This window comes from Protopterus annectens, chromosome 8.part0, assembly GCF_019279795.1.
Source record: "Protopterus annectens isolate FY-2018-M chromosome 8.part0, PAN1.0, whole genome shotgun sequence".
Lineage (NCBI taxonomy): Eukaryota > Metazoa > Chordata > Ceratodontiformes > Protopteridae > Protopterus > Protopterus annectens.
The window spans coordinates 397,684,722-397,701,066 of NC_056741.1; positions in this window are offsets into that span (position 1 = coordinate 397,684,722).

Sequence of the window (16,345 nt, forward strand, 5' to 3'; positions counted from 1 at the left end):
GGTGAAACGTTAAGAAATGTAAAGGGAAGGGCAAGAGGTAATCCACGGCAGCCAAATGTAATTCAACACCAAAGGCACCACAATAGTAGTACCTGTCATAAAACACATAAGATACCCTGTAGCTACGATCGTACATACACACCCTATGACATCATCAGTGTTCACAGCACAATAGTATAAAGTGTGAAAGCACCTCACACACACCTGTGTATTCCCAAACACTGCACCATTGGTGTAAACAGATGGGGAACTTTTACAATGTACATGTTGGGAGCTGCCATAGCTGTGATTCATCACCATGTGTTAGAGACTGAAGGTGTTGTGGAGGATGATGCTGACAACCACCACAGGCACCGGAGGAGGAGAAGAGTGTTCAGACCAAAGGTAACCTACCAGGGGCTACATGATCTGGAGATAGTAGAGCATTATAGGGTGGACAGGGACATCTTACAGCAAATAGTTGAGCTGTGCTGGCCACGCCTGAGATCCAGAAACAACAGAGGGGAATCCATCCCAGTGGACACAAAGGTATGTGTAAGCTTGCGAATACTAGCCACAGGTACCTTTCAATGGCCAACTAGAGATATAATGGGGATCTCACAGGCATCAGCATCCAGAGTACTACACCAGTTCCTGGATGCCATGTTACCACATGCCAATGAGCATATATATTTCTCCAGAACTCAGGAGGAGTTGGCCAGCAATATGCGTCTCTTCCACCATGTGGCACACTACCCGGAGGTACTGGGTGTGATAGACTGCATGCATATACATATCAAGTCACCACCCGGTGAGCATGGTAGGCGCTACATAAACCACAAGGGATAACACTCCATCAACAGCCAGGTCATGTGCAATGCCCAGGGCATTATCATGGATGTGTGTGCTGGCAGCCCTGGAAGCTACCATGACTCCCACATCTGGCATGTCTCACAGCTGTATCAGGTATTTGTCAGGGGGGGCATCCCACATGGCCACCTTGTGGGGGATGCTGGCTATGCACTGGAGCCGTGGATGATGACTCCCATCAGAAATGCACTCACACCCACGCAAGAATGCCATAATGAGGCACACGCACAAACCAGAATCATCATAGAGCGTGTGTTTGGGATGCTGAAATCATGGTTCCATTGCTTGGATATATCTGGTGGAGCCTTGCAGTACTCTCCAGGCACATGTGCCCACATCTTCATAGTATGTGCCATGCTACATAATATGATCCTGCGGAAACAGCTGCAGCAGGGACATAATGGTGAAGGCCCTCACAGCCCACCGCAATTGCCAAGGCCATCACAGGCACAGAGGGATTCAGACCACGAACACCCTGTGCCAGCCCCAGTAGGCAGACAGAGACATGCCCAATATGCCTACGGCATGGCAAAGAGGGAACGTATAGCACATACTCTGACAGTGTAGGACCCTATGGACTGACACACCTCTCCACCTGCACACACTAAAATGGATGGCACACACACACGACCACCTGTAAATTGTAATGTATAGGTGGCCTACTGTGTGAATCCTACATAGGCAGCCCTCAACCATTGCACACACAACAGCTATTGGAACAAGGAATGTCAACACCTGAACAGTACACGCACCTATCAGCATATCTTGGTACTGTATGTATAGGTTCCTAGGTACATCAGTAGGTACACGCCAGATTGTCAGAGGCCATTCATCAATCGAGGCAAACAGTGTCTGCTGTTGCCACCACATCGAGTAACCAACTGTCCCTCAGTGGAGTAGAGCCAATTGCGGGATCCATGTGTGTAATCACTGTTCCCCACACACTCTGCATGGATTCCCTGGTGTGTTAATGAGGGACTCCATACAATGTAATCATGGATGTAGTGGCAAAGCATGGGGTGTACCCATGACAGGTATCTGTCACCCCAGCATGCCCACCTATGGTTGTGTGAAGGTGTAGCACATTATAGTGTGTGGCTCACTGTGACATACATTCCCAATACTGGAGTACATCCATTAAACATCACTTGGACATACCATTAATAGGTCTCATCCATATGTAAACTAATTGAGTTACCCATTTGATTGCAGTAAGGAGTAACAGCCGTAGTACAGTCCACATACAAAGTGCCATAACACGTGTACAAATCCCAGATGACCAAGTGGTAAATGCACTGACTGTCGTGCATGTTCCCACGTACTGCAAGGGACGTTACGTAATCCCGAAGGCATGAATAATGGATGTTGGATGCAGGTCATCAGATCAGGTTTAGCACATGTTAGCGGGAATATGCGTTGCCCAGTGCTGGTAAGCGTCGTTTAAACATGACTATACAGATATGCGTGAAACAGAGCTAAGCTTCTCTGAATATTGCGCAGATCATGGTCAATGATGTCCAGAACAGGTGAAACTAGCATTATTCACCCCTGTACTAATAGTGCCTGCTCTGAAGGGTAAAACGCCCACTGCCAGGAGTAGAACACGCAATCATGTACACAATCACCTAACACTAAGCTACCCAAGATGTACCAAAGGCAGGTGTGTAATGTGACAGGTTCAAACACAAACGTGCAGAGTCCAGGAAACAGTATACTCTGACATGTACACAATGAAAGGTGTATTCTCCCTCTCACTCTCTCTCTCTCATATATATATATATATATATATATATATATATATATATATATACATATATATAATAGAGATAGAAAGGGTGATAGATGTACGTTGATATATATGGATTCACCTATATCTGCAAATATATAGATAGGTCAACGACATGTACACAACCTTGGAGGTAGAAATAAATAGGATACTGCCAACTATGGAATGTGTCACATACCGACACGCGTAATCACGAGGCTTAAAGACAGAAAGAACACAGTACTGGAACCGCGTGTAATATTATCACGATATTAAGGGACATTTAGTTATTGCTGCTGGTGTTGCTGTCCACATAGGTTCTGTGTTCAACTGTGTTTGTGATTGCTATAGTCTGTATTTGTGTGTTTTGAGGGTGTGTGTGTGTGTGTGTGTGTGTGTGTGTGTGTGTGTGTGTGTGTGTGTGTGTGTGTGTGTGTGTGTGTTTGCATCATGTGTCTGTTAGTGCTAACTCAGAGGTAGATCATTATGGTAGGTGTGGTTATAGCTGGCCATAGGCATACGGTTACCACCTGTCCCACTTTAAGAGGGACAGCCCCTCCCTGGGCAGTTGTGTCCTGACAAAAATTATTAAAAAGGGCAAATGTCCAAGACTGTAGGACATAATTATGTCCCATATATTATGTAATAGTTGCATTAAATAGTTATGCCTGTATCTACAAAACGTAAATGTTACATGAAACATGATAAGTAGCTAAAGTGCTACATGAATAAGTATGTATTCAGGATAAAAGTATGTTCTATCCTGTGTACTGACCATGGGTATGTGTCGGCCTGTAAAAACCAATGTGTGTCCTGCAAATGTCCCACTATGGCCATTTAAAAAGGTGGCAACCCATGCCAAAGAGGTTCAGTCACCAACACAAGTGCAATGAGTGCAAATATCTGTGACAGAAATACACGAGACAGCTGTCATTTAGTAACATTCCTTTACATATCACTGTATTTCTGGAGGTATGGAAGTATCAACCTCACATGCATACTATATAGAAACCAATTAACAATGGCTCAATGTATAAGCCCGTAACAACCATAGTTCAGTCTACTAACTGATAGGTCTTCAATTAGGGAAGGAGCCCACACACATATATGGAATATGTAGAAATGCAGTCCCCACAAACCTGTATATGCTATGTACACCCACCTACATCTCTCCCACACCCGAAACAATTGCAATACAGACTGTAATAACATCACAAACATCCACTCACTCAGTTACATCTGCAGAAGCGTTAACATACCTTGTGAGAGACACATTTGTAAAGGCGCCATGTGAAATCGTAGCTGTTGTATAATGGAACAGACGGCGATGTTACAGGTTTTGTTTGCAATAGTCCCTTATCAGATGGTTGAGATGACAGGTACAGTCACAAGTAGAATCACATACTCTAGCCATCACACACAATCCACGGGGGGACATGAATTCAAAATATCCGTGTCTCTACAAATAGCAGTTGCAATTCCTCACAACAAAACACATACAGGCCGTCTCCCCGAAGGTAGGGCAAAAGGGCAACGCCAAGTGGAGAATTAAATTATACCCCACTGTTGCCGCATAATTGGCGAATGGAGTAGCTGCACAGCTGATGTGCATGTAATAATTTACTCAGGAACACCAACTGGTGGCAGGAAACCACATGTTACAGGTATCGACGTATATAAGGATGATTTGCCATACATTCAAACCGTATGCTCATACCATAGAACCATTTAAACAGTAAAGATGTAAGAGAGATATTTACGAAGATTTGGAATGCTAACAAGGTATGTAGAACACTCAGTATGTTAGTGTATGTAGAGCCTGTTTTGTATTAATTAAAAGTGTACACAATGCATAAAGTGGGAAAAGGTATTATGTAGTGATGTCTTGTTGAGGATAGTAACGCTTGTAGAAATTGTGTGTCCTGCTGCGGGCCACAAGGTAAACATCACATATACCACAAGGGATGTTACATGAGGGCTTTAAACAGAACAATTCCACACCACCCGTCAGTGGTAGGGTATGTCCAACAAGTACGTGCCATAGCAGGGGATAGTATATGTTGATATACTGTCACAGTAGGCATGTGTATGGGCATATAATGACAATAACATGCCTAAGGTGGTCCTGCTGTGCAAGTATGTCTTGCATTATGGGATAATGTGTAAAATATGTGTAATGTACAGTATTGTAGGTAGATATGTCAGATATTCTACACAGCATAACTGTCATATCATGCAAACAAAAGGTATTGTCTATTGGCATGTACAATACACAATAACAGGATACATATGGCTTGTAGTCATGGGACACTGTAACAGCATGATAGCTAATCGAAATGGAAGAGCTACTCAATTAACCATGCACAAAGGACATGTAATAGCTTCACAGGTTCATAGTGAGGTAGTATGCTGTCTGGCAAGTCTATGTGTAAGCCCAACTACAGTGTTTACACCGGCGGCACCTCTCTAGGGTAGAGTCCTGTCTGTGAACAGCAGAGTCATGTGTTACCTGCACCTCTGTACAGTACAGCCACTGCAGTGATCCCTGGTGTATCAGTGTGACCGCCTACAGAGTCACCTATGACCGGTGTGTTGGGTATGTTATAACACTCTATTGGCTGTAGTTGATGGGCACACATGAGTCTGTGGGCTATAAGTAATTGTTGTTGTGTTTGGTAATGGGGGCTGCCTCTGGTGCCTACACAGAGTATGGAGAGGTTCTGCAAATGATGTACTCATACTATGTGTGGCCTGCGGTGGTGGAGATCTAGTGAGACTATGTGATGAGTGGGGTGTGTTGCAAATGTTAAACGTCCCCCACATGAATGTCAGGTTCAGTATGGGTTGGTGAGAGCATTACCCCCAGCATGGCTACATATGTGCATCTCCCACAAGCTGTAGTGCCGTATGTTGGGAGGTGAGCATTGACTGTGTACATGAGACAATTGCTCTATTGCCACATGTTTGCCATATTCATCATATAGACAGGCAATAGCACTGGTAAGTGACACTTGGACATGCCTGTATATTCAACCATGTCTCACAAGATATGTGAGTTATGTGTGTACAACAGCTGTTGTACTGTAAGCAAGCTGGAAATGTAAGGACAGACAGTGTACTTGTAAGAAATGAGTTGAAATGGGTGCTATAGTAATTAGTAGCTCATGAAGTGCTTACATGTTCTGAACAAGTGCTGAGCATGAATATGCAATACAGATAGGGTGTTGGATAATATCAACCCACTGCAACCCACAAGTGGAGACGACAGTCATAATTGGAGGCACTGCACTATTACCCTGCTGAGTATGGTCTGCAAGTCTATGAACCTTTATCAACGTAGATGTTAGTACAGAAGTAGATGACAGTATGGATGATTTCACACTGCATAGCATACCTGTGAAAGGTCATAGGACATCATCACCCATACCGTGTTCCAGCTACACTGAGTATACTAGATGTACCTTTGTATGTCACAGAAGTGTTCTACCAGTGGCCTGTTGACAGAAGCAACACTACAAAAGGTGTCTGAGTGACATGTGCATATCACACCAGTGGCAGCTACAGTAAAACAGGGTTAATATTTTGTACTCCCCCCTCATTGTAGCCCATATCACACAGACAAATGGGAGGCATCTGTGTATGTAAGGATGTGAATGGCCATGACCTAGGAGCAATAGCTGCCTCAGTGTTGTGGACAACATACAGAATGGGCTTTGTGGGTGAGGTGTGTGACATATGTGCACAATCTGACAGCTGATAATAGCATTGTCACCGCTAGGTGAATAACCCTGTACCCATTAACTACCACCTAGGCAGCGGTCAACATTATGGACACTGTGTAAGGGATGGTGCTGTGCAATTCACCTCCCTGAGTTGGTGACGTCTCCAGGCCTATTAGGTAGTCAAACGAGGCACCCATGTCATGACAGGGTGCCATCCATGAGCATGGAGATCATTGGACAGGCATACTCAGCACTCGGGTGACCAATATCGGATCACATATCACCTATAAGGAGTATCGGCCATGCGTGGATGGGCGATACCAGCCTTCACAATCCTCACCTCCACTGTGCAGCATGCTGGCTTCCTTGCATAAAGAAATGTGCTACACTGTGATGTTGGACATGCTACACATACATATCCTGATCTGAAAGGCATACGTCATGTACAGCCACCATCCTACTACAAGGATCACCACATGCTGGACAGATCCCTGTGCCATACATGTTACATACTCCTGCCATACCATGCAACCCTGTCCATCAAAGCTGCACATGTCATCTCTGTCATACATGGTGCGATGACCGCATGGTAGATGTATTATTAACTGTCTGGATCAGTAATGTGGCACTGATGCACCTCGCGGTGGCAAAATGGCTGTCAGATACAGCTAGAAAACCTTGCCCGTACATGCTATAGTTGATAATCATCTCTGCAAATGACGTCCAGCTAGCCATTGTCCCATGTCTATCACATGTGCAACACAGGCCATATGTGGCAGGATGTCGAACTGCTGTACAGTGCCGTGTAGATGTATATGGCAAAACACATGCATGTAAAGTTTTCCATGCGTATGTGTGCATTGTCACTGCTCATGTCCATTAAGGCAGTGTATGTGTTGATATGTGACATATACACAGCATCAAAGTCAACAGCATTACTGTGGACACATCCAGGCATGTGTTGATAGGTAAGAACACCAGTAAAGGCAAACAGACATGCCCAAATCAAGACAGCATTCACATGGAGTATGAACAATGTAATGAGGTGACACACATATATGGTGATGATATCCAATGCATAAAGGGTGTTACATGTGTGTGACACAAACATGTCAGTCGTGTCAGTGTCATGATGATTTGCAAAGATAACTGTTCAGATGTACTAGATTTAATACAAATGTATGTGCAGCTGTATCTCTGTACATCTCTGTGATACTGTGACTTGTCTTCATCATTATGTCTTCCAGATAATGCCTCATTCACGTCTGCCAGCGTATAGCCGCCTGGAGGATGATGCCCTCATCCCGTACCTCCATGAGAACTACGAGGTGTTGTTCAGCCATGTGCCACAGCATGCCTAGCAGCGTGACGACCTGTGGCAAGACCTTCGCAGGAGGGTTAGTGATGTGGGTGGCCATAACCACACCTACCAGCAGGTGCGCAGACACTGCACAGACCTGATACGACATGCAAAACAGCATGCCAATGTAATCGCCAGGGAACAAGGTGGAACAGGTGGTGGGCCACCAACCCAGCCCCCACTCACACCCACCGAGGAGCTACTGGCCAGCCTGGGGACACCCTCAGAACAGCATCCACAAACACTAGCTGCCATCGTGGAGGTGAGTGTCTCCCAACCAATGAGCATGGAGTTGCCTGGTAAGTCACTACTGCACATATGACTATTATATCCCATTTAGTTGCATGTGTCACTGTACAATATGTAATGTAACATCATATGCAAGGTATGTTCACACACGCCGCATACTACAGTATGCTACCCTTTGTATGCACACATGTGCATACTATATGCTATTGTACAGGCAAATGTGTTAACATGCACAGTGCACCCTGTAGCTATCATACAGTCATGGATAATGTTCAAACTACTGTGTCACCCCTATACAGGTACCTCTGGTGTGCCGCACAGAGATCAGTCCATTTCAGGTGAGACAGTTATCAGTATCAGGCATGTTAATGCATATATCTATTCACCATGTGGCCAGTTAACACATGTACACATAATGTATGGTCCCTTCACAATATACAGGTCGCATTTGTCATCATTCACACTGGCTACCCATGTGCAATATATACAAACTAAATGAAACACTGACATGAAACCACAGTATCTGTCATTGCTAGATGTGTGGACATCTGTGCATACAATGGTGGAGGTGTTCAATGTAGGCATATGTACTATACATTGGAACAACACATGTGTGGTACGCAAACAGTACCACACAGTGAGCTGGGATATGGGCAGCCCACAGGAGTCACCATTGTGTAATATGCCCCTGCAATGGGTGCACACATTGTGATGTGCCATCTGACATGTCCCAGACATGTAGTGTTCCGGCTGCAATATTGTCTCACTATCCCATAATACATACCCCACATACCAAACATACAACCCGTTGTCTGCATAGCCCTGTGGACAGTGACATATCTGACATCTATGGGTGTATGTCATATGGGACAACACAGACATGTGAGATAGACGGCCATCACAAACATTTGGCCAACACATGTTCACACATGGCCATGGAGGATGGCCAGAGACATGTAGCCACACAGTAGTTGTGATGTGTATACACCCTGTTGAACATTGTCCACACATGGTCCAACTATAGCCTTAGTTGACTGATTATATAGCTGATGCGGAACACTGGACATCCTAAAAGCCTGTGCACAGCTAGTAGAGGTGTCACTTAATTCGACCATATAGGATGTGTTGAACATCATGACTGTGTCATAGCATGACAGTAGTCACCTGCACAGCTTCCACAGACATTGACACCACATCAGGCCACAGATACCGTACAGTTCCCTTGCTACTGTAGGACATCACTGTCAGCTGTGCACCTCGTGTGTGTGTGGTACATTAATGTCATGTGGGACATGGTGTATTGACAAGTCTGCCATGTGTGGACATGGTTGGTAGGCAGCTAAGACTTTGTAGTAGTTGCGCAGGGGTGTCATCTGTAGGTCTTCCAGTGACCTGTCACATGACACAGCATGGTTTGGTGTGTATACACCTCAGCGACGTGGGTCACAATCCACAGTTATGTAATGTGTATGCACGCAGTTATGGCTATGCACTGTGTGCGTATTACACACTGTATAGCAATATAGACGCCTCATGATGCCATGCAATGGCACAGTGTCTGTACTTCACACTGTATAGCAATGTAGACGCCTCACACTACCCTTCAAAACTCATTTGCTAAAAGTGCATTCTATCTGTAGGGCATACAGACAACACTGCTATGTGATACCCATTACAACACTGTACATGTGTCAGGACACCATTCTGTCAGACATGTATGCATGTCAATGCACATGTCAGCAGATTACATGTCAAGGTCACTTCAGCCATGTGTACTGTTAACCTGTGCTGGTCCACATGGTGTATCACAGGGATGCATGCTTACTACCATGATTGTGTGAACTGCATTGCTACTGATATGACAACTGCTTGCTGTTGTGTGCAACCCAGGGAGGTATGCTAACTACCACTATTATTATCTGAGCTGCATGCCATCTGCTGTATCACATGCATGCTGCATGCTGTCTGTCAAATCACATGCATGGTGTGTCTGTGTGTCTGTGCATCTGTGTGTGTCTATTGTAATGTAGATTCTTTCTTTGCATTCACAGGTGATGTAGGTGCGTTACCCTCCTGCGGTCCATCTGATGTTAGTGTCCCCACAGATACTAGCAGTGATGAACATATGCATGAGGTACAGGCAGGGTTGTCAGGGGCTGAATCTGTGCCAATTTTTGCCATCCCAGCTATGCCCCCCTCTTCCCCACACACAGTTCTCATGCCAACACATACCCCATCACCAGTGGCCATAGTAGAAGGACAGTCAGCGTGTGTTAGCTTGAAACAGGAATGTGTGGTGGCTACAGAAGGTGTGACTCCACACCATGGTGTCAGTGTAATGACTGCAGATGTGCCACACAGACATGTGGCCAGTGCTACTCGTAGGAGGACCTCTGACAGACATGCACCTGCAGGACAGAGCACAGCAGCTGGTGTCACCAGACGCATGTTCCAGACTGTAATGGCTGCACAGGCACGTGCTGAACGGCAGAACAGAGAAGGGTAGAGGCTTCAGAGGGCTGCTATCCGTACTCTAAACGACAACATCCAGGCATTGGCAAATGCTCAACAGCAGATTGCTGATGTTTTGGACAGGCGATTGAGTGACATGGTTGGAATCCTTGACCGTGGCATGGCAATCCGCGAACATGAGCTGTCTGTGCTGGAACATCTGGTAGGAGTGAGGCATAGGCCATGTGGACATAGGCCAGCTACACCACCTAGTGCTGGTCAATGTGAATGAGCCACCTCACATGCCCGCTCCCATAGTGCCGGTAGCAGTAGCAGTGCAGCTGGTGCTGCGCTGTCCACACCAGGACACAGCAGGCCACGTGGACGTGGCCCTGGACGTTCCCAGCGGGGACACGGTTCCAGTGGACATGTGTCATTGGACAGAAGCCAATCTGAACCTCCGCCTGGTAGTGCCCGTGCAACCCCTGGCAGGCAAAGGTCACGTGGCCATGGCCTGACACAGTGAGCTGTACATCCTGGTCTGTACAATCTGGAGCTGTCAATAATATCCCTGTGTAGGCCGGACAAAAGGCAGAACTGTGTGCACACATACACGCACACAGCAGAAACATCTGTAGGGCACAGCAACACCCACATGCATAACGACCACACATGTCCAATAAGATCACCGGACCTTACCCACACACATGATGTCCTGCACTGGTGCAGCCTATGCCCCTGGCAAACATTATCACCCTGTGCTGTGTACGAAAATAAAATTGCCAAAGATTCCAAAGACAACCACAAAGCATTCTATAACTATGTCAAGAATCTAAATGGCAATGCTCAGATCTGCTCTGAGCTAAAACAGAATGGCATTAAATATACTGATCCGAAGGATATTGCCAATATCCTGGCAGATCGATTCAGTGCCAACTTCACCCCTCTCACCCCTAAATGGCCCATCTCAATACGAAGATTGCCAAATTCCAGTAATAACGGCCACACAGGTACAAAACGCACTCTCTAAAGCCAAGAATACAGCATCCATGGGAACAGATGACATCCCGGGCTGTGTACTACATGAACTACAATATGAACTGGCACCTCATCTAAGTGTCATGTTTAATCATAGCCTCACCTTAAGTTTCGTGCCCACTGAGTGGTGCAGAGCTACAGTTATCCCAATCCACAAGAGGGGATCCACCTTGGATCCCGGAAACTACTGTCCCATCAGTCTGACAAGCCTTATCTGCAAGGCCATGGAGCGTATTATCATGGAACTTATAAACAAAGACATTGGCAACCTTCAAACACTGTACCCCACCCAGTTTGGGTTTGTGAAGGTCCGATCTTGTCTCCTGAACCTGATTGACTTCTTTGAATCAGTCTCCAGAGCCATGGACAAGGGTAAGGTGGTCCACACAGCCTATCTAGACCTTGCCAAGGCCTTTGACACCATCCCGCACTCTGGAATCATAGATAAACTTACTAAGTTGGGCATTAATCCCTATGTCACCCAATGGGTTGCTAAATGGCTTACTGATAGAACCCACACTGTAAAAGTAGCCGACTCCAGATCCAGCTCCAGACAAGTGACAAGTGGAGTACCTCAGGGTTCAGTCCTGGGACCTCTCATTTGGCATCTACTTCTCTGAAGTACAGGCCAGCACTAAGGGACTCTGACTAACAAAGTTTGCAGATGACTGCAAACTGGGAGCCATTACTGAATTCCCAAATGATGTGGATACTACAAAAGGGCCTTACAAAAACAGATGCTTGGTGCCAGAGCCATGGGCTCAAGTGCAATGCCCAGAAATGTATTGTTAACCCTTTGGGAAAAAACATGTATCCATGAATTACCATATAGGTGGCAGTACACTAAACACAGAAAGTGTGATAAGAGACTTAGGGACACAGGTGGACAGTGGTCTCACCTTTGATAACCACATCACCACAACAGTCAGGAAATCCTTCTATGTGGCACACCTCATCTCGAAGGGCTTTTCATCCAGAAAAAAGGAGGTCATTGTCCCACTGTACTCATCCCTCATTAGACCCATTATAGAATACAACACCCCATTTGGTATGTACCTCTCAAGACATCTGCAACAACTGGAAAGGCCTCAGAAATACCTCACTAAAAGAATCACAGGCCTAAAGCAGATGCCCTACGCTGACCGTCTTAAAAAACTCCAGCTATACTCTGTCGCATATCGTCTACTCAGAGGCAATCTCTGCTTAACATACAAGGCCATGTCAAACACAGAGCTATTGGACATGCTACACTTAAAGAAATCCCAATCCCTCAGAGCTACACGCTCCAGGGATCTAAACCTTGTCATCACAATAAACAAAACATGCTGGAGGGATAGGTTCCTGACCCAGAGACTCCCCAGACTCTGGAATAGATTGCCCATACATGTCAAGCAGAGTGCCTCTTTGGACCTCTTCAAGAGGAACCTTGACGATTGGATGGGAAAAAGGAAATTCACCCCAGGGATCACGTCAGTCACCCTGCTAGACAGGGGTCCAGGAAAGTAAATAATGTGGGAAGAAATAGCCAGGGAATTGTTATGGCTAGGCTTGTATAGGCCCTAGGGCTGATAGCCTAGTGCCAACCTATGAACCTATGAACCTATGCATATGATGATGCCTGTGCTGCATCCCTGTCATCCACACCATCGGTGCAGGGACATGCTCATATGGTCTGATGCACAGGGTGAACAGAATAGTGAGATAAGTGTATATTATATTAGTTGTGTACTGTTGACATGCACCAGACATACCTTGTAGTACAGGTTTATAATGCATTGTTATATGTTCACAGTATGTGTCTTGGTAACAACGGTAACAGCATGTTGGTAATTATGCCCTGCTTCCCTCCTTAAGGTCTAATTGCATGTGCCATTACGTTACAGTGTTTGCAATTGGAGTGCATTGTTGTATGTTCACAGTATGTGTCTTGGTAACAACAGTAACAGAATGTTGGTAATGATGCCCTGCTTCCCTCCTTAAGGTCTACTTGCATGTGCCAATAAGTAGCAGTGTTTGCAGTTTCACATGTGTAAATGTGGAGTACTCACAGGCATGCATGGCAATACCAGCATGCTATACGTAGCCTCAACCTCACTGTAAGAAAGGCTACCATTCCACAGATGTCCACACATCTACTGATCCAGAAGCATGTGGGCTGTTTAATAGGCTACAGTGGCTAGAGACGTGACATCCATACCAGGTCACATCACAGGTATGGTGACATGGTGCAGGGGATTTACACAGCGGTCTGGCCGATGATAACATTAGAGGCCACTTGATAGCATGAGGCCTCACTGTGTAGCAGTAATACCCTGTCACATTACAGGATGAGAACACACACAGACATACACAGAAATACACAGTAACATGCCCACACTCACGGGGTCAACAACACTATAACACACACTCGATAGTGTTGAGGTGAGGACCCCTGCCTCTGTGGTAATCACCCTCACAGTACTATGCACCCACACAACGCGACACAGAGAATGAACATGTACAGGTAGCCAGTAAGGCTGAGACCGATGGCATCAACAGGGTAGTAGTCTGCATCACCATGAGGGGTTAGGGATCCTGTCTGTTCTGTATGGTAGCATACACCCTCACTCCATGTATCAGACAGCCATACATACATACACACACACACACTGTGGAGTCCACAAATGTTATTCACATACAGATAGCTGACATGTGTGTGATACACACACCACCCCTGCCTACATCATGCTTTCTACACTGCAGTATGTACAGATCTCTACAACAGTGTACAGGGGTGTATAACAATTGGGATGTATTCCCCACCATACGTGGTATATATGGTCACACAAGCAAACATACATGGCAGTACTGTGAATCATACACCTGCTATATGATGATATGTTTGACAGACATGCAGCAGTATTGGCCGCATAATGTGTACCAACGCTACCTTCAGCAATTGTGCTGCTATATGCACATGGGAGGATGTAAGTGTTACAGGTGTCAAGTGATTTACAGTCAGTAACACCCTGACCACTGTGTAGGTTGTATGTCTTCACCTTCAAGTAGCAGTAACATAGCGTACTGTTTGCACATGTAATGGTAGGATGGCTTGTGACACACCTGTGAGCCGTCTTCAGCAAACATCCATCTGCAAAGGTGGATCACCACTTTATGTACACACATCCATCCATACCTGATGTACATCCTACCGTACTGTCAGTATTTCACCATATACAGGTGTCAATGATGGGGCTGCATTGCAACCTCATGTTGTAGTTAGGCACAGATGAATTACATACATCAGCTACTGCACATGCATGGTGGCTGCATGCACACCACTACATGTACATGTGTGTTGGTCCTACATTCCTGTCATGTAGCCATGTTTGTATGCATTGCAATTGGTGGACACGTGAGATGACATACATAACACATGGACTGTTGTATGATATGATGGTTGCCATGGGTAAATAGTACAGAGGGAATGTTACCTCAGTCAACATTGCTACCTTATGTATTGTTAGCATTCAACAGCCATGGACCTAACGTCCATGTGCATGCATGTGATTGCTGTAGCCATTTGTCTGCATGGAGGACAGCAAAAGCTATGCTATGTACATATGTGTTGTGTGGGCCATGTACATATCCAGTGAGATTACATGTATGTCATATCCAAACATGAGTGTTCTTTGGTGTACAGCGACAGTCATCTGTTACAGCTGTGTAAGACCCAGGGCCCCTGTTATGTGTAGAGCTGACCTGGTTATGAACAGTGGTATCATTGCATTGCATAACACATGATGGAACCCTGTCAGTACATGTGTAGTCTGCACAGTTGCTGTAGACCTATGTACAGTCCACTGGTCATGAGTCACATGGTGTTGTAGTAATGTATGGATGTGTGTTGCTGGTCTAAGGACATGGTGATGTCTGAGGGCTACATAGTAGAATGCGACATTTACCACTGTGACCGGCACCTGAGACATCTGTGATGGCTCTTGAGTGTGTACTGGTCAGTACATGTGAGTGGCCTTCATGTACGTGGGGACAGTAACACCAAACTGTGCCCTTCTGTGTTTAGAATCCATGTGCATGCAAGACAGCCCTTCGCTACTACTGTGTGAGCATGCCCAGTATGCCGTTGTGTAGATGGACACACAGTACATTCCAAACTGTGCCCTTCCATGTTTAGAATCCATGTGCATGCAAGACAGCCTTTCTCTACTACTAAGTGTGTGAGCATGCCCAGTACGCCGTTGTGTAGATGGACACACAGTACATTCCAAACGGACATGTGATACTAAGTGTGTGAGCATGCCCAGTGACACCTTGTGTCGGTTATGTGCCTCTGTGTATGGGCATGGCCATTGAAATCCTGTATAGAGATGGTGGTCATCCAGGCAACAGATGCCCATACCCCACATCAGGATGGATTCCTACACTGAACACACTGATTGACTGTCTTGAAGGGTGTACTGTCTGTGGCACATCTCGTATCTATGTAGTGTTGTAATAGTGCTCCGTAGATAGGCAGTTGTCCCGCTCACACCACTGCCATGTGTTTGTCTACGTCTACCTTGGGACAGTAATATGCTTTTAGACTGCTCACTCTCTATGCATTCCCTATCGGCGTGTTTGCCTTTGCAGATGATGTCATCCACCTAGAAGTATGCCTCTGGGAGTGCTGTGTTCCAGTAATCTTGGTAGCAAGTTTTGTAACTGCGTAATGCTGTATGTGTTTCCAGCTGCTTGGGGACAGAGTAATGCTTTTAGACAGCTCACTCCCCATACATTCCCTATCGGCATCTTTGCCTTTGCGGATGATGTCATCCACCTAGAAGTATGCCTCTGGGAGTGCTGTGTTGCAGTAATCTCGGTAGCGCATTCTATAACTGTGTAATGCTGTCGTGTGATAAGGTAGTTAGGTGT